Consider the following 837-nt stretch of genomic DNA (forward strand, 5'->3'; position numbering starts at 1 on the left):
CAGTCCTCCCCCTCTGTCATAAATAAGGCCTTCTTTGTTGCACACGGCTATATCTTTTCAGGAGCTCTAAATAGAACGCTTGATTAACAGCCTGACCTGGTGGAACGAACTCCAAATGCACTATGAGTTGACATTTTCATTTGTTCGGGAAATTGACGGACATCCAGAATGAAGTTTGTAATCAATCGACATTTCACCTTTTTAGAAACAAGAAAACCACTCATGCACTTGAGTTTTTCCTATAGTGCTGTCCTTGTAAGCCGTGTTCAACATCATAACAGTTTCTGTGGCATTTTCCCCAAGCAGGGCACAATATTTCACAGCTGCATGCTATTCTCTGAAATCAGCCATCATAAAAAATGAGGTTTGAGTGACACTACTTTTATGAAAAAATCACTGACCAGAGAGAACCTTCCCAGGTGATGCCACTGGGTGCAGCGACTCAGAGTGAGTTGCGCGATGCTTGCCTTACCCCCTCACAGTCTCTGAGACTGACGGGGAAGTTCTACCACGTCTTATAGGGTTTCAATGAGTTAGTGCTGACTCCATGGGAGCGAGTTTTATAAATATATTCTCAATACTAGTTCCTTATAAGATACTGTGTATACTTGAGTATAAGCTGACCCAAATATCAGGCAAGGCACCTAATTTAACATAAAAACTGCATTAAAAATGTGCCAGAAAAACTCAGCTTATGCACGAGTATATACAGTATATAGATTGCTAATATTCTAACTCCATAGCTTCTTGATAGGGTTTTTTGTAGAGAAAAATTTCAACAATTTTCACAAAGTCCACTTCATCAATATTTTTGTGTTATGGATCTTGGCTAAGCCC

Source organism: Echinops telfairi, unplaced genomic scaffold (genome assembly GCF_000313985.2).
Source record: "Echinops telfairi isolate 266 unplaced genomic scaffold, ASM31398v2 ScPeMD7_7457;HRSCAF=8495, whole genome shotgun sequence".
Lineage (NCBI taxonomy): Eukaryota > Metazoa > Chordata > Mammalia > Afrosoricida > Tenrecidae > Echinops > Echinops telfairi.